The following is an 18931-nucleotide window of genomic DNA, read 5'->3' on the forward strand; positions in this document are numbered from 1 at the left end:
GACTGAGGTAGACCAGGATTCAAGCACAGGCTCACCTGCTGACCCCATGCAAGCTGAGGCTTGACACTTTGCCCCTTTGAGCTCCCCTTCCCTTCCGAAATGAGGAAAGTCACCCCTTCCTCCCTGAGTGCTGTGGGGATTGGATGGGGTTGTAGACCTAAAGCCCCCAAGACAGTACCTGGCCCAGAAGTTCATTAAACATCAGCTTCACCCCAGCCCTCCCACTGGGGAGCCCAGCGATTCCAGCTGCCTTCGAGCCCTGCATGGAATGAATTTCACAAGCATCTGCGCAACCCTCTATCAAGGGCTCTGCTAAAAGCAAGATTCATAATGTCTAATGTGTTTCTTTCATCTACTAATTTAATAATTCTGCTAAAAAAATGAGCTCGTTTGGCCCTCGATTTGCTTCCCAGAGGCCTAACTCCTATTGCTCATGACTTCATTAACTCCCAGACACACACATTCTCCCTGTCACCCCTTGTTTTCAAGAAAGCAAGACTGCATTTGATCAATTGTAATGGTCCTGGCTCCTCTTCCCTGCCCCTCCTTTCTGTGCCTCAACCTTGGGAAGATCGGGGCGAGCAGGCTTCTGGTTTCTCCTTGCCTCTCCTCGTCAGCTGAGAAAACGAGCTTATGCCCATTAGACCATGGCCTCAACAGGCACTGGGTTCTAGTTACAAGAGCCCAGCTGAGTGTGAGGATGAGCTTTCATCCTGAACTGTGTGCTCCTGCAACAGCACAATATGAGGCATGGTAGTGACTTTTCTGGGACTGAAGATACCATACACACAATGGCCAACTGTATGTCAAGGATGCCTTAGGGCAGTGCATTTAATTTCTTTTTAGTTTTGATTTTTGAGAGATTTGGCTTTTGCTCCTATATCTTCCCCCAACAACCATGGACCATGCTTCCACTGCTTTCTTACCTCCAGCATCAGAGGTAAGAAATCCTTACAACAGAATCCTAACCCTGTGTCCATGGATACTTAAGGGATTGATGGGTGGAATTTAAGGGGGCATTGGTCCTCATGAAACTGAACGCAAAATGTTCTGTCTATGTGCATGTATTCAGGATTTTTATCAGATTCTCAAAAGTAGCTCTAGTCCAAAAAAGAGCAAGAACCAGTGCTATAGACCAGGGGTAGGGAAACTTTTCTGCAAAGAGCCAGATAGAAAATGCTGTAGGCTTTGAGAATCGTATGATCCCAACCACTCAGCTCTTGCTGTCATACGAAAGTAGCCATGGGAATGTATCTACAAAAGGACATAGCTGTGTTCCAATAAAACTTTATTCACACGAACAAGCACCTGGCAAGATCCAGTCCACAGGCTGTAGTTTGTTGACCCTGCTATAGAAGGATTTCTGGTTTTGAGTGAGAGTTTACACTAGGTACCTTTTCAGATGCTCTCCAAATTCATTCATTCATTTACTCATTCATTCACTCAATTTATTATTGAGTGCTATTATTGAGTGCTGTGTGCTAGGCCTTACCCTCAGTACAGAGAAACAAATAAGATACCATCACTTCCTTCAAAGATTCTACAGCCTAGTAGGAGAGACCTGCCTAGAAACAATGGTCTTTTGGTACAATAAGGACTGTGATGGGAATTTGTACAAAACACAGTAGTGACAAAAAGGAGACCACACAGTGAATAAGGGAGAGACTTAGACAGGTGCCAACAGAGAAAGAGACACTTGAGCCATGACCACAAAGAGGAGGAGGAATTTTCCAAGTAGGTGACTGGGAGAGCATCCCACACAGAGGAAAACAGTGAGTGCAAAGGCACTGAGGCATGAGCTATGTTTGGGTAGGTGTAAGAAACGCAGCCTAGAACTAGAGTATGGGGTGCATGTGGGTGTCTAAGGGAAGGGGAAGCTAGAGGAAAAGACGGGGTGAAGACATTCCATGATGGTCTTTCAATCCAAGCTAAGGACTTGGGGTTCATTCTGAAGATAGCAAGCATGTAAGTGTAATTCCTCCCTTCATCTCCCTTTTTCTGACGGGTAAATTTTGTACAAACTCAAGTTTTAATACTCCATGACTTTGATTTTCCCAGTTCGAGCCAAATTGCAGAAAGTCAAATTTGGTGAGGGAAGGATTACCCTCTAGATGATTGAAAAGCAAATCCATTTTGCCCAAACCAAGGGGTCCAGTATTCTCAATATTCTTGTCTCTCTCCCTCTCTCTCTCTCTCTCTCTCTCTTTTATTTTTGTCTTTTTGCTGATTGGATTAGGACTCCAGAACAAGGATGGCCCAGCACAAAGTCACCAGGAAGATGTCTGTAAAATGTAATCAAAATGAAACATTCCCTTTCCTAGGAGCATATTACTAAGACAATCTTCATGCATTTTAAGACTTTAGAGTAAGTCCTTGCTTCTCCCCCAGAAATGGCTCCATTTACAGAGGCTCTTAATCTTTGAGAGCTGTGGGTGAAGAAACTAGGCACCATGTAATTGCACTGACCTATGACTTCATATGGGCAGCCCCAACCTGCCCCTCAGGTTGGGCAATAAGAGTATGGGCAATAAGAGTAAATGCAGAAACCACCAAGTACAGCTACAGACCATGCTGCCTCTTCTTTCCTTAGCTGGTCAGCCTCCACCTTGGATCTAGGATTTCAAATCCTTATGCTATTTCATGCCTTACTCTTTCTTATATAGTTTTTGGCTCCATCAGGGTAAAGGCCATGTCCATCCTATTTCCAGCATTCAGCACAGCCTGGCATATAGCTGGTGCTCAGTTCAATTCATGTGCAGCCAGCTTTCTCCCTGTCACTTTCAGGAGACAGTTTATGATGTTATGATCTTAAAAGGACATCATCCATGGCCTTGGCACTCCGGGATATGGGTCAGAGAAGATCTGGAATGTCAACTGCACCCCTCTCCTTCTGGCTCTCCATGGCTAACTCTTTAATGGCTCTTATTAGTGCTATTCATCAAATGTTTCTATCTCTGTGTCTTCTAGGCTTACATTTCCTGGTCCTCCATTGTTGGAAGTATCATGTGACTAGTTCTGGCCAATGAGGCATGAATAAAAGTAACCATGTGACTGGTTCTGGCCTATGGGATGTGAATGTAAGTGTCACTTTCAGGCTACTAATCGCTAGCATGAGACCTCAAAGTTCTCTTCTCTGTGACACAGTGACTAGTGATGTCCAAGATGATGGCTACTGTGTCATACTAAGTGCTTGAGTCACTGTAATGAGAAAAGTCTATATACGAGCTGCCAGCCCCTAGATCCATGTGCAGGAGTGAGAAATAAACTTGTGTTGCTTTAAGCTAGTTTGTTACCACAGCATAACCTAGCCTCATCCTAACTTATCATTTTTCCCCTAATTCTTCTCCTTCCTTCCACTCAAGCCAGCAACCCAAGATCTCCTCTCCCTTCAGTTGGCCACCTAGCCAACTTTATAGTCTCACCTCTATTCAATTATTCATCTATTTAGCAAATATGCACTGAGCATCAGCTCTGAGGAGACAGGATGTTAAGAACTAGAGAGACAAAGATGGACCAAACGTGCCTTCAGGGACTCACGGTCTGGTGGGCCCTGCCCTGGCCTGTGCACCTCTCCACTTCTGATAAGTTCTGTGTTGGTCACTCTGATGTTCCCACCATGGTCATCTGGCTGATCCTTGGAGATGGTGATTGAGGTCAGGAACCTGTCTCCTCCCCCACCATGGCCCCCCGTCACCACCAGGGCCTCTGATTATCCCTGAAACTCTCTTGGAGGAAGTTCCTTTACCATGAGATTGGATGGCCCCAGAGGCCTGGATCCCTGTACAGGAGAACTCTGGAGCCCCACTGTGAGACACTGTGATAGAGCATGGGATGTTGGCAAAGTCTTTGATTCTTTTATTGGTAAAGAAACCAAAACACAGAGGGGAGCAATGATGTGCCCAGGGTCACTCAGCCAGATGGTCACAGGGTCAGAACTAGAATTAAAACCATATGCCCTTGATAGAAAGAATTCTTGCCTTTGTGTCTCAGTTCAACTTCAGCACAATAAGAGAACAGTCAAGGATATGGGAGGAAGCTGTTTTTCCCTGTAGGTACCAGGCCTGAAGACATGAGCAGCAGGGAACTATTATGGGGAGTGGCCAATTTGGGAGTTTGGAGAGAAAGGATAGTCACATTCAAGAGAGAGGATAGGGAGCCATGATGTCACTAATGAGAGGCAAAATGAGGAAGAGGTCTTGGCCAATGTAAACCATTCCCTTGTTTCCAAGCAGGTGTCACCACTCCTCCACGTCATATAGTCCCCTGGAAAAGACCCCCCCCCGACCTAAAACAGGCTTGGCACATCCTCTCCAGGTGTCTGGGAAACTGGGGGGTTGTCTCTTTTCAAGGACCTTCAAGTCCTGAGATGAGTCCTCTGTGCATTCCAATGCAGGAGTGGAAGAAGGAAAAGATTGGGTATCGAGCCTCTCCTATCTGCTGTCCTCCTTGCAGTGGCCATAGTCCTGACCCAGGCACCCCACAGCCCACTCCCCTGCTCAGCCTCTTCCACCTCCAGTTCAAACAGGGGTAAAGTTACGTGACAAGGTCACCCTGTCCCCAGTTCTGAGGTGGATGGGGAGGCTGGAGACTAAGCAATTAACACACAGTCGGGAGTAAGGTGCCCAGGGAAATTTCCTGCAGAAGCGAGCCTTGGCAGATGAGAAGGCTCAGCGGGGGCAAGGCAGTGAGTGGGGGCTAGACAGGGAAAGCCACAGGCAGCCTCCTTTGCACATTGCCTGCTTCTTCTTCTCTAGAAAGAAGCCACTGTGGTGGGGGCAGTGGGGCCAGGGAGAAGAAGGGTGTGGGGTGCTGGACAGAGAGGGGTCCCCGCAGGAGCACTGGAGCTCACGTTTGGAGAGAGGACTTTCCCCTCCATGCCCTGCCTTTGGGAGAGGCAGCCATTTGAGCCCCTGAACTCCCAGCTGGGGAGCTGGTCTCCTGACGGCCAGGAGTGGGTTCTGGGGAGCTCCTCAAGTTGCGGCACACACCCATCATGCAACAACAGACACACCAGCCATGTGGCAGTACGTGTGACACACAGCACTGGCAGCAGGATACATGCTCAGCCACACACACCACACACAGCAAGAAGGACAAAAGCACAGCCACACACAGAGAGGCACCACACACACACACACACAGAGTTCTACTACTGCCCAAGCTTCCTCAGACCACCTCCCCAGGAGGAACCTCAGCCCTGGAGCCACCTTCTCAGAGGGGGCTTTCCACTCCTCTGCCTCCCTCCTGCGTGACTCACTCCCAGAAGACAGTGTGGGTGGCTCTGAGCCTCACCCCAAGCACAGGACTGGGTGTCAGTAGACACAGGGCCCTGGTCTGCCTCTACAGCTCTATGAATGGGAGACAGTGAGGGGAGGGCACAAGTCACAATGTCTCTGGGCCACAGTTTTCTCCCTCTGTCCAATAGGGCAATAGGAAGAAGGAATAATAGTGCCTACTCATGGGATTGCGATGAGATCTGATGAAAGCATTTTGTGAGATAAGTTGATCCTCAGACCTGGGAGCAGAACCCCTCCCCTCAGGTGCACAGCCACCCTGGGCCTTGTCCTGGAGCCCTGGTCAGCCAGCCAGGTCTAGGACACTAGGATGCACTAGGACAACGTCCACGGAAAGGGTGTGAAACTTCCATGCTCTCTGAGCATGCCATTCTCCCTGCATCTCCACATCTTCACCAGCCTGGAAGCTCTCAGAATCCATATTTTTGGTTTTTATGGAAACTTCAACACATGAGCACGGTGGATTAAATCATTGGCCATTGGCAATTGCACGCCATCTCCAGTCCCCTCCCCTCTCCCTTCTGCAGAAGTCAGGGAGGGACCCAAACTTTCAACCTTCTAATCACAGGGTTGGCTCCTCTGGTAGCCAGCCCCCCTCCTTAAGTGATTTAGGGGCTTTCCAAAAGTCACCTCATTCACGTAAAAAAGACACTTTTATGCTCTAGTCATTTAGGAAATTCCAAGGGTTTTATGGGCTCTGTGCCAGAAATGGGACAAAGACCAAATATCTATGTTTTAGTATAAATCACAATATCACAGATTTAAAAATGGACAGTGCCTTGTCTTTGCTCTTAGGCAGCTCCTGGGCTAACTCAGCATTCTCAACCCTGGTTATCTGATAGAATCCTGGCCTGGGGGTCTTTTAAAACACTGGCACCTGGGTCCCATCCCCAGAGATTCATAGTCAATTGATGTGCAATGGGGCCCAGGCAACCATGTTTTTAAAAAGCCCCCCAGGTGATTCTAATGTGCAGTTGGAGTTGAGACCCACCCATCTAGTGGAGAAATTAGACATAAACCAAAAGACAGAATGGGACATTTTTACAATAGATGCACATACAATAATAATAGCTAACATTGGCTGGGCCATTCTGTGTGTGTGTATGACCACCACTGTGCCAAGTTGCACATGAGTATATTTGAGCTTCCCCTAAACCCAGGAAGGCATGCACCATGCACCTAATTTACAGAAGAATAAATGAAGCTCGAGAGACTTACTCAAGGCAAGACTTCTCCAAAAAGGCAACATTCATGCTGAAATTTGAAAGAAAATAGAATTTTCTGGAGAGACAGAGCAACAGAAGGATAGGGGTGTTCTCGATTGTCTGGCTGTTAGAATCCAAGACCTGGACAATGAGCAAACTGACAGAATGGGAGAAGATATTTGCAAACGGCATATCAGATAAAGGGTCAATATCCAAAATCTATAAAGAACTTATCAAACTCAACACCCAAAAAACAAATAACCCAGGGAAGAAATGGGTAAAAGACATGACTTCTCCAAAGAAGACATCCAGATGGCCAACCGACACATGAAAAAATGCTCAACATCACTCATCACCAGGGAAATAAAATCAAAACCACAATCAGATACCACCTTACACCTGTCAGAATGGCTAATATTAACAACTCAGGCAACAACAGATGTTGGCGAGGATGCGAAGAAAGAGAATATCTTTTGCATTGTTGGTAGGAATGCAAGCTGGTGCAGTCACTCTGGAAAACAGTATGGAGGTTCCTCAAAAAACTAAAAATAGAACTACCTTATGACCCAGCAATTGCACTACTAGGCATTTATCCACAGGATACAGGTGTGCTGTTTCAAAGGGACACATGCACCCCCATGTTTATAGCAGCACTATCAACAATAGCCACAGTATGGAAAGAGCCCAAATGTCCATCAATGGATAAATGAAGAACACGTGGTATATATATACAATGGAGTATTACTCAGCAATCAAAAAGAATGAAGTCTTGCCATTTGCAACTACATGGATGGAACCAGAGGGTATTATGCTAAGCGAAATTAGAGAAAGACAAGTATCATATGACTTCACTCATATGAGGACTTTAAGAGAAAAACAGATGAACATAAGGGAAGGGAAGCAAAAATAATATGAAAACAGGGAGGGGGACAAAACATAAGAGACTCTTAAATATGGAGAACAAACAGAGGGTTATCAGAGGGGTTGTGGGAGGGGGGATGGTCTAAATGGGTAAGGGGCATTAAGGAATCTACTCCTGAAATCATTGTTGCACTATACACCAACTAATTTGGATTAAATTAAAAATTTAATTAAAAAAATTTTTTAAAAAAGTAAATTAAAAAAAAAAAGAATCTAGGACCCGGGAGGCTCTTCAGATGTGCAGGAATGTGGGTATAGAGGCACTATTGGCTGGGATGTAGGTGCCCAAAAAGGACGAGCGGAGGCCACCTTACGGGAATAGAACATTTTAGGACAGATAAAAGGTTAAAAGGTAGAGCTACTGTTCCTGGCAGGTAGCAATTCCAGGCCCCTTGTCATCATTCCCAGAGGTGGCAGGGATGAAAATAGAATGTCGAAATGGAGTCAGAGATGCTGGACCCTGAAGGAGGTTGTGGGGAGGAAGCTTAGACTATGTCCTTAACTTTTTTAAAACAGTGAAATGGAAATCAACCACATACCCTCTATGCAGAAGTTAACAAAGTGTGGGCAGGACAACATTGAACTCAGGGTCAGAGGCCAAGTTCCAGACATTTTGCTCTCTTAGCCTGGGTTCTGTCATCTGTAAACTGAGGGCAAGGATGGTTGTGTCTTAGCACTTTCAAAGTGAGTGCTGGAGAGCCAGCGTCCAGGAGGGATACTGGTGTGGAGAGAGTAATGGGGTTCTCTAGGCCCCACTCGCTCAACACAGGGCAGGTCTACTTTCCCCTGCTTTACATATGGGCTGTCATGGAAAGTTTCACCAAATGAGAAGTTCTGCAGCTCAAACAGTGTGAAAGTGTAGCCTTGACGTCTAGTTAAAGATGGCTTTATCATCTTTCTTTCTTTCTTTCTTTCCTAGAACCTCCTAAAATTATAGCAACCCCACCCCCGACCCCCGCCGCCGGGGCTTGAGTACCAGCCACACAGATGTGAGATTGATCACCGAAGCTGGAAACAGGGGGATTACATGGAAATCTAAACAGAAATCACTTGGAACCCCAGGTTCCTTGCCCCCATAAGTCAGAGGAGTCCTCACTGCTGCCCCCTTTATTGGGGAAAAAAAATGAGCAAATAGCTCATTTGCTATGAGTACAAAAAAACAAGTTGAAAATGCTAATGTGATGTCCAATGGCAAGAGCAGGAACCCTATCCAGTACTCTACATTGAAGTCCACCTTTCCACAAACTTCAACACTAAATATAAAACTGCCAAAATCTGCTTTTTAGTACCGCACATTTATTTGAGAAGAGATCCTACCATGGACAATAGGTAACTAAGGTTTTGTGCCAGGTGCTAGGGTTGGATGCTTCCAGGTGGTTTCCATGTGTTGACTTCTCTAATGCTCCCAATAATTCTTGATGGAGGCTACTATTTCTGTTCCCATTTTACAGATGAGGACTCTGAGGAAGAAAGAAGCCAAGCCCAAGTACAGTCATCTAGGTAGTAAGCCAGGGAATTGAGCTATAGGTCCGGGCAGTCAGCCTCCAAGTCCACATTCAAGAGCTCATGCTATGAGCTCTTACCGCTAAGGTGGAGATCAAGCCCAACAAAGGCAGGTGGATGACGCAGAGGGGAAAAGAAATAATGTAAGGAATTGTGAGTCATTTTCTAAATGTAAGAAGTTTACAGATCAACACATATTCTGAGATAAAAAATATATTTCATTCATAAAATAGGAATAGAATACTGTGAAAAAGAAAAAATTAGACAGCAGGAAAGAACTCTAGAAAATTTAAAAATGTGAAATAAAACACACAACATGTATTATAAAACAGGGTCAACCAAATCTTCTAGGAAGTAGGTCAGTATGCCATAGTTGTAGAAATACATGATGTAATGGACTATGATAGATTACACTGATTGCCCTAATTCTTTGCTCAGCCCAATATTCGGACCTTTTGCCATGTGATTGGGCAGTTTGCTCCACTAAAGGGGTCTCTTGATTTTGGGGTGCTGCCATCTGATTTGCTGTGGGCCATTAGTGGTGGTGGGGGTGTGACCAAAGGCTTGAAAGCTCTTATGGGGTTGGGCTCTTGCTTCTTTGCCATCACCAGGCCAAGAACATTCTTGGACTAGCCCACTGGTCTCACAGTGAGGGTGAGACCCATTTAGAGCAGAACTACATTCCACCAGCCAACCCCGTCCTAGATCAGCCACCCCCTAGCTTACTCCCAGTTGAAGGCGAAGCACAGTCAACACAGCCACTCAACCAATTCAGCCTAAATCAGTGACTCCCAGCCACAGATCCCTGAGAATAAATAATTTTGTTTTAAGCCATAGAGTTTTGGGTTGGTTTGTTATGTAGCATTATTGTGGTAATGGTTAACCTATGCAGCTATCAACCTAGGAGCTGATACCCAGTTAACAGAGAAAATGGAAGGAAGGGAATTACCAAAGAAATAATTCATGTGTGTTTCCCTGCACCAAAAGGTAGCAGCCTCCAGATCAAAGGGCTTACGGAGTACCCAGAACGATACATAGATCCACCCCAAGGCATACTGTTGTGAAATGTCAGAAACTATGGTCAAAGAGATGATACTAAAAGTTTTCAGCTAGAAAAAAACAGGTTTCATAGGAAGGAACATGAATCAGGATGGCTACAAGGCTTCTCAAGAGAACACTGCATACTACATAACAGTAAGGCAATGTCTTTTAAATGTTTTGGAAGAAGTTGTTTTTAATATAGAATTCTAGACCTAGACACATAATTAAGATATAAGTTGAATGTAAATATTTTTTTAGCTATAGAAGGATTCAGAAAATTCACTTGGCACACCCTTTTACTTAGTACGCTACCAGATGATGTGCTCTCCAGCCAAAGTGGAAAGTAAATCTAAAAAATAGAATCTAGGGGGGCTCCTGGATGGCTCAGTCAGTTAAGCATCCGACTTCAGCCCAGGTCATGATCTCACGGTTCGTGAGTTCGAGCCCCATGTTGGGTTCTATGCTGACAGCTCAGAGCCTGGAGCCTGCTTCAGATTCTGTGTCTCCATCTCTCTCTGCCCTTTCCCCATTCGTGTGCATGCATGCTCTCTCTCTCTCTCTCTCTCAAAAATAAATAAACATTAAAAAAATTTTTTAAGTAGAATCTAGGGAATCTGGGTGGCTCAGCCAGTTAAGTGTCCAACTTCAGCTCAGGTCATGATCTCATGGTTCATGAGTTTTTGAGCCCCGCATCGGACTCTGTGCTGACAGTGTGGAGCCTGCTTGGGATTCTCTCTCTCTCCCTCTCTCTCTCTGACCCTCTCCCACTTGCTCGCTGTCTCAAATAATAAATAAACTTAAAAAAAATAGAACCTAGGAAACAGAAGATTCAGCACAGTTGGCTGGCAGAGGAAATTCCAAGGATAAAAGCTTTGCAAGGGCACCTGGATGGCTCAGTCAGTTAAGTGTCTGACTTTGGCCCAGGTCATGATCTTATGGTTTGTGGGTTCAAGCCCCATGTCAGGCTCTGTGCTAACAGCTCAGACCCTGGAGCCTGCTTCAAATTCTGTGTCTCCCTCTCTCCCTGCCCCTCCCCCACTCATGCTCTGCCTCTCTCTGTCTCTCAAAACTAAACGTTGAAAAAAATATAAAAAAAAAAAAAAAGAAAAAGCTTTGCAGCAGACCTACAAAGTAATAGGCCAGATTGAAACAGGAAATTCAGTGCTCCAAAAGAGAAGAATCCAGGGAAACAGGAGGGATTGATAGATGAACTGATATAAGACAATGCTTGTGAACAAAATAGTGACAACAATGGAATAGCAGATCTGATGCACCACTTAGAAAAATGTAAGAAAACAATGCAATTGAAAGTGTGAGATGCTTATTACCTCTGGGTATATTTTTCCAGGTAGTTAATACCAGGTGTTAGTGATAGACAGTAAGAATTTATTTCCCACATCACATTGCATACTGGCCAGCCAGTCCTCCCTTTGGAGAACTCCATGGAACTCCTGGCCTACACAGTCTGCTCACTAGGGAAGAGACAGACCGATGGAAGAGGCAGACAGCCCCTTCACTGCCCTAGCCCAAAGGGAGAGCTCTAGGCACATGACCTCTACCTACCTGGAAAGGAAATGGAGACATAGATGGAACAGATAGATATCAGAGGAACAGCAACTTTCTTTGCCACAACAGAAAAAAAAAAGTATGAGAAAGAAAATAAACTCATAATTCATTGCTTGTCTCTCAAGTGAGCCATCTTTACACGATCATCATGAGGTTCTAGATTTAACCGAAAGTCCAGTGTAACTATACTGACTAAAAGGACTGCACTTTTAGGGGCGCCTGGGTGGCTCAGTGGGTTAAGCATCTGACTTCAGCTCAGGTCATGATCTCACAGTTTGTGAGTTCAAGCCCCGCATCAGGCTCTCCGCTATCAGTGGGGAGCCTGCTTCGGATCCTCTGTCCCCTTCTCACTCTGCCCTTCCCCCCACTTTATCTTTCTCTTTCTCAAAATAAACATTAAAAATTTTTAAAGTACTGTACTTTTAGAAGAGTATAGTTATACCCTACTATTCCTGCATAGGAAGGGGCAAAAGTGAGGTGGGTATCAGAGCAAAATCATCTGAAATGCCTTCGATAGCAGGAAGTCAATAAATGATGTCTAATACTGATAAAGCAAGAAACAGCATTGTCCGCGTATTACTTAAAAATATGAAGGCACCCAGCAAACAGGATGCTAAAAGAGCTAAAAATGTACTGTCCCCATAAAAAGCAAAAGTAGAGGTAGGAAGGGGAAAGACTGTGCTTTTTTTTTATTATAAGCCCTTGGTATTTACAATTTTTTTTTCGATTTACAGATGTATTATTTGGACAATTTTTAAAGCAAACCCAAAACAAACGCTAAAAATAAAACCCCCTGCATTTGCTAATCATTTCTGACCTTCTAAGGTTCTTGAATTCTAAGCATCTGGGGGAGAAAGCTTGTGTCACAGTGGAGATTTGTCTGAACACAAACTGTCGCAGGCCCTGGACAGAGAAGTCAAAACAAAGAAAGGTCATATGTCATTCTGAGCATGTGAGGTCCTTGTGAGATCTTACACTTGAGCCACGGCCAAGGGGATCTGGAATGGGCACGACCTGATCCTGGCACCAAGGAAGCTTCCGGAAGCCCCGGAGACCCCACCAGACCTGGCACTGGCCTCCCTGGAGCTCTGGGGAAGAACACAGCCAGTTATGCCCCACAGCCCCCTGGCAGGTACCATGGGCACCAGCTATAATGAGAAGTGACAGGTACGGTTGCTGGGAAAACATCCCATCCTGGAGCTCAAGCTACCCAGAGTTGCTGGGGGCCTTCTCAAGCTGTCAGGAGGGTCCCCACACACTTTGATGCCACAGCCAATCTGGTCTGGAGCATTCGCATCTCATTAGCATGGACTGAGGCCAACCTGGAGCACGCTCCCCAGCCCAGCTTTGGGTAGAGGGGAAACTGAGACCCCAGGTGGACAGACGGGAGGACACTGCTTCTGCCATCCTCCCAGAGCACTCTGCCTAGTATCACAGGAGAATCAACTGAAGCCCCTAGAGGCCAACCTGACTTCCAACCCTGCAGATGATGTCATCAGTGGCCCTCCCAGAGTCTGGCCCCTGTCTCCTGGTATAGCCTCACTGCTCCTTAGCACTGGTCCTAGCTCTGCCATCTTCCAGGTGAGGTGAATCTAAGCCAAGCTCACTTCTGGACAATAGGATGTCAGTGTCACCCAGCTGACAGGGAGAACCTGAGGCTGAGTTTTGCTTCCATTCAGGTGGGATTCCCATGGCCACAAATGCCTCTTTCGGTTTATCCTCAACTGTTCCCTGCCAGCAGGAAAGGCAGTCGGGGCGCTCTGGTGCCCAACCCTCATGGCTCTTCCCATTGCGACAGGCTGACCCTGGGCTTCCTCTTGATACCCATTTCCACAGAAACCAAGATGAGCAGAGCCGAAAGGTCACTGGCTCCCCACTCTGTTCCCAGGCAAGACAGCCCTTGAGAGATTCCAGAAAGCTGTCCAACCCCACAGACGCCAGGAGCCAGGCCGAGGAAATGGGTTTGGGAGACCTTCCATGCAGGTGCCTCTCGCGGTCCCTCTCCCCGCGGGGAAATTCTCCCAGAAGCACACTCTGGTAGACAGCGGGAGAGACGCTCCATGCTGAGCACCAGACATCGAACGGATGAGATAATCATAAATCCACAAACTGCAACAAGATAAAATTATCATTATATGAAGTTAAATTATTAATTAGCGCCTCCAAAAAAAGACCAGCACCACCTGGTCTTGAATCCTGGAAGCTGTCTTTCTGAAAGCAACAGAAATACCAAAATAGTTCAGCAGCGCTCCACACTGTGGGTGTGGTACCCCCATGTTTGTGGCTGCCAGAAGCCTGGTGGCCAAGGGGTCCAGCCAGGTGGGCCCAGCGGGGCCAGGACTAGTCAGTTTAGATGAGCAACTCAAGAGATCCGTTTTTATGGTTGGGGAAACTGAGGCAAAGGACTAGGTAGAAGGGCCACAGGAGCTGGGTGGGGGCAGACTGAGGAGTTTGTATGCTGGGTTGAGAAGAGGGAAGTCCTGAGTCTGCCTGATTGTCTGAGGGCTGAGGACACTCACCCACATAGTAGACTTCTACTGAGCGCCCAGTGAGTGTCAGGCGCCAGGAATACAGAGGAGAAGCCATCATTCCTTGCCTGTGAGGAGCCCAGTTTGTGACAGGCTGGACCAGTGGGTCAGCTGTGTCTTCCGTCTTCTTCACCCCCCCTCATGTCATCGGATTTATCCTTTTTATCGTCGTCATCACCACCATCATCCTCCTCGTCACCATCATCATCATCCCGCACCACCACCAACTCCTACAACCCATACGTATTCATTAAATCCTACAGCCACTGCGGCTTAATGAGAGGGGAGGAGCTTTAGAAAGCACCTTTCTAACCAGGGCATCAATCCTCGCTGTGAAATGCCTGGTGAATTGTGACCCAGCGCAACAGTCCTGGCAGTAAGGAGCTTACTCGCTGCTTCATAAATCAACCCACTGCATCTCTGGAGAACAATTTCTCCCTCATTCATTTATTCATCCATTCAGCAAGCATTTACCAAGCATCTACTAGGAGCCACCTCAGGACTAGTTTTTGGAGAAAAGAACTCTTTCTTCCGGCTGAGGAAAACACAACCCAGTACCTTCTTGCAGAAAGTTCTCAGGATGGTGGGAAAGACAAACAAACAGCCAAGCGATGACACACGGGGTGTTGTTTGGTGGAACACGCGATACGTTCCGGTGTGTTAGAGGTACGGTCTTGTCCACCCTGCACCGCAAGCTGTGGGTGGGCACCACTCTTAGCCCCATTGGACAGATGAAAACCCCGAGCACAGGAAGGTTAAGTAACTTGCCCACGGTCACTCAGCTGCAAGATAGATGGGTCAGGATTTACAGCGAGGCTGTTGGACTCCTGAGCTGTGTTCTCGGCCCCTCTGACAGAACGCGCCATCCCCTTGCTGATGGGTGTAGTCCTGGCAAATCCACCCACAGCCCGGAAGACTGACAGTGAGCTGTGTGCGGGTCTCTGTGCTTCAAGCTTGGGGACCTGTCACGGAAGCGCACTGCTCCCCGGGGCCAGCAACCTGGCAGATGACTCTGGATCCAACAGCACTTGGGTTTTGGCTCAGATAGAGACGGGAACGGAGATATCTCTGTTTGCCACGTGCGCCTTCCACGTGGCCCCAAATGGGATGAACTGCATGGCCCAGACTCTCCTCCAGCCCCAATATCCGCCCCTGCTCCAGCCAAATGAGGCCTGAATAATTCATGGCCAATGCACACGGCCTGGGCCTGGAGCAGCTTTCCAGTGGCCAAATTGGAGAGGGGGGTGGAGGCCAGGGCAGCTGGACCTGGGAGGAGGCGGTGGTGGGGTTTTGAGAGCCACTAACAGCCAGGAAGAGTAAACAAGGTTCGATGAATTATTCAGCCAGGCAGCTGCTGACGCAGCCCTGGGGGCAGCAATGGCATGACAATGTACTAAGTCTGACGTCACCACTCACCGGGGGCAGCCCGGTGCCAGTGTGGCCAGGCTCTGACCAGAGCCCACAGGGCAAGCGGTAACTGAGATAAGGCACAGCACAGCCCCGCCCAGGAGAGCAGCAGGTGCCAGAAGGAGACAGAACCTGAGTCCCAGGCCTGGGCCTGCCTGAAAGGACGTGTGGAAGGTAACGTGGTCCTAGGAGAAGGTTGTGGACTCTGGAGGCTGTTAGAGCTGGGTTCCAAGCAGCATCAAAACGGTGCGGCCTTTGGAAAACCATTTAACCTCACTAAGCCTCAGCTTTCTCAACTGGAAAATGGGAACCAGGAGATGGCTGGATACAGGATAATCACTTCACCATGATCTGAGTCTCCCACTCGTGGCCCTGGCCCTGAGCGCACTCCTAAACACACGGTGAATGGCAGGGCCTCTCCCATCCGTCGGGTCAGCAAGGCCAGCTCTCTGGGCCTTTGGAAGCCTCTTCCGTCCCTCCCTGCTGTCTTCCCACCCTACCTCACAGGGCATCGAGGAACTCTGCTGGTGACCCTGCTGCAAACGTTCACCCAGGGAGAAAGTCAAGATGTGTACAGATCCGCAGCACAGGCAAGGGGCCTGGAACTGGCCAGCAGGGACCACACTCCTCCACTGATTGCTGTGTGACCTTGCACTGGCCCTTTTCCCTCTCTGGGCCTCTGCGGCTAGACAAGTAGGTCCCTCAGCCTCCTCCAGCTCTGACCTCAATTGACTATAAGACAGTGGAAGGGAGGGGCTGATTGTTCCCTCTGGCTGGGGTGAGAGGCGGCAGAGGCTACACGTTTCTGGAATTTGCAGGGTGGGGGTCAGGTCTTTCTTCAGAAGGTTCCAGCTCTCCAGTTTCTCTCTTCTCCTAAGAGCACCATGCTCTGCCAGGAAAAGGTAAAACAGTAACCACCAGCAGCAAGGGCTCCTCGGCCCCACCCCTTCATGGCATAGGGCTAACCGCCTCACTAGGCGGGTGTTTCCCGCGGTTTTGACCCCCATTGAAGGATGGCATGGCAGCAGCTCAGAGAAGCTGAGTGTTGGGTCCAAGGCCACACAGCCATCAGGAACAGAGCCTGTCCTGGAATCCCAGACTGGGCCTGCGGTCTCCATCACCCATGAGCAAGGCTGACTTCTAAAGCAGGGCCCCCCCGCCCCGCATTTGGTCAGTGACATTGCTGGAACCCAATTCCCCCTTCTCCTCCCCAGTGCAGCTCCAAGCAGACTGGGAGGCGGCACCAGGACTCAGGTCATTCGATGAACTTGACTGCCACTCACCAACTGTGTGCCCTTGAATGAGTCTCTCACGCTGAGAGGCAGTTTCCTTGGCTGGCATGTTGGGGTGATGATGACGCGCCTCTGTGTGGCTGTGATGGGCTTGCCCTTTGTGCTGGACCCTCAGATGGCAGGGCCAGCTCAGGACAGAATTGGCCAGAGCAGAGAGGGGGTGGCCTGGGTAAGAAGAGGGGCCGGCTGGATGGGAAAAGGGAGGAGGGCACTCTGGGCAGAAGCCCAGAACAGCTGCCTAAGTGCTCAGTAATAAATAAGTGATATTGGCCACCACCTAATGTTTCCACAGTGCTGGCCAGCTGGGGCGGGAGGGGAAGTTTATTATAGACCCGGCCGTCTCTTAGTCTCACTCACATATTGAACCTTATGCATCCCTAATGAGCTCAGGGTGACAGGCTGACCCTAAGGGCACAGGCTCTTCCCAGGAGCTGGAGGATGAAGGCCCTTGGGGGCAGCTGTCCCCTTGGTCCTCAGCAATGTTGACTCTTAGGGGCAAACAGCACAGGCTCAGCAGGGGCCAGGGCACCCCATGCCTTCCTGGTCATGGAGAGGACATGAGGAAAGGTGTGGGTGCTCGTTTCTGGGGATCCTGGATGTCTGCGTTCTAATCCACCCTCTCTGCAGTGCCCCTTATCCCCAGGGCCTTTCTCTGCCCCCCTGTAAAGCAGACACCCTGGGAGCTTGGGAAGCCCTGGTCCTGCCTCCACCAGGGGAGACAGTGAACACACCCCAGGAACTGAGGCTTCCTTGGATGGGGAAGAGCAAAGCTACAAGGGTCCCGAGAGACCCTCTGCCCCTTCTCAACTGTACGGGAGGGTGAATTGAGGTCCACAAAACAGAGATTGACTCATCTGGGGTCACATAGCAAGGTCTAGGATCTCCGTGTCGTGTTCTTTGCACACCATCCAACCCCATCCCGCTGGGGCTTTGGAGACCAGAGGGGAGGGCCCTGCCTCCAGACCTAAAGCTCAGAATGGGAAAGGTTCCCAGAGCCCTGAGCAGCTAGAATGCACGGGGCAGGGAGGCTGCCCACCCACCTGCCCAGCTGGCCATGTGGCTTCAGGAGTCCCTGCCTCTCTGGGCTCTTGAGTCCCCATGTACAGAATTATCATGCTTCCGGGGCGCCTGGGTGGCTCAGTCGGTCAAGCATCCAACTTGAGCTCTGTCTGACTTCAGCTCAGGTCATGATCTCACCATTCATGAGTTCGAGCCCTGCATTGGGTTCTCTGCTGTCAGCACAGAGCCTGCTTGGGATCCTCTGTCCCCTTCTCTCTCTGCTCCTCCCCCACCATCTCAAAAATAAATTTTAAAAAAATATTTAAAAAAAAAGAATGCCATGCCTCAGTGAGGTGTTCCCAGAGCTGCCCTTAAAGGTAAACAGAGGCACACACTGAGAACCCCATGTTCTAATCTTGACTGGGCCACCAATACACATGAGAGGCAGAAAGAAGGGCCTGAGGCTGGGCTCTCATTTCCCTGTCCATAAGCAGGAGTGTGTGGCTTCTGAGCTTCCTGTCCAGCCTAAGAGTCTACGGCCAGAAATAGTATGGCAGTTCATTAAGAGATTAAAAATAGAATTACAGTATGATTCAGTGATTCCACTTCTGGGTATAGACACGAAAGAATGACAAAGTAGAAACTGAAACAGTATTTGTACCCTCATGTTCACGGCAGCACCACTGACAAGAGCCAAGAGGTAGAAGCAAACCAAGGGTTCGTCAACAGACCGATGGATGAACAAAATGTGCTACATCCGTACAATGGAGTGTTACTCAACCTTAGAAGGAAGGACGTTCTAGCACACGCTACAACACGGATGAACCTTGAAGACGTTATGTTGAGTGAGATAAGCCAGTCATGAAAGGTCAAATACTAGATGATTCCACTTCTAGGAGGGACCTGGGGCAGTCATATTCATAGAGACCAGGTAGAATGGTAGTTGCCAGGGGCACCTGGGTGGCTCAGTCGGTTAAGTGTCCGACTTCCGCTCAGGTCGTGATCTCGCGGTTTGTGAGTTCGAGCCCCACATCGGGCTCTGTGCTGACAACTCGGAGCCTGGAGCCTGTTTCAGATTCTGTGTCTGCCTCTCTCTCTGCCCCTCCCCTGCTCACGCTCTGTCTCTTAATAATAAATAAATGTTTAAAAAAATTTAAAAAGAATGGTAGTTGCCA

The sequence above is a fragment of the Lynx rufus genome, unplaced genomic scaffold (genome assembly GCF_022079265.1).
Source record: "Lynx rufus isolate CCGP_SWC_20201006 ecotype Redwood Valley unplaced genomic scaffold, mLynRuf1.p SCAF_18, whole genome shotgun sequence".
Classification (NCBI taxonomy): Eukaryota; Metazoa; Chordata; class Mammalia; order Carnivora; family Felidae; genus Lynx; species Lynx rufus.